Raw genomic sequence first — 532 nt, forward strand, 5'->3', positions numbered from 1 at the left:
CTCAAGAAGACTTTGGTGCTGTAGGGGATATTTCCATTCTAGTGCACTCCACACTACCATACTACCGTAAGAAACTACCTTGATGAAATTTTGCTAAGAAAAATTGGCGAACTGAGTGCAACCATTGGCCGAAAGAAATGATTCTTGGCTGTTTGTTCGCGATTTCATTGCTTCGTCTTATCAGTTGTATGGACAAGTGCGTGGACATGAACGGAATGTTGTTTGAAATCAGGTTTTCAAAAGGTATTAAATTGCGGGTGTATGTGTGTGTGTGTTGGTGAAGAACGTGTGTATGAAATTTATATATGTGTATGTGTTTGTACGGGTGTGCACGTGCGTTTACAAGTTATTGTGTGCGAGTAGGAGGTATGCGCATGCGCGTGTTCTTTTTGTCCTATTTAGGCGCATGCGCGTGTTCTTCTGTCCTATTTAGGCGTATGTGTGTGTCGTGGGGGTGGGGTAATGAGTTAAACGGTGTAGAGAAGTTGCCGGTGGAGTAGAAATGGAGGGAGAATAAGAAGGTAGGTTTCAA

The sequence above is a fragment of the Octopus bimaculoides genome, chromosome 20 (assembly GCF_046866305.1).
Source record: "Octopus bimaculoides isolate indiv1 chromosome 20, ASM4686630v1, whole genome shotgun sequence".
NCBI classification, from domain to species: Eukaryota; Metazoa; Mollusca; class Cephalopoda; order Octopoda; family Octopodidae; genus Octopus; species Octopus bimaculoides.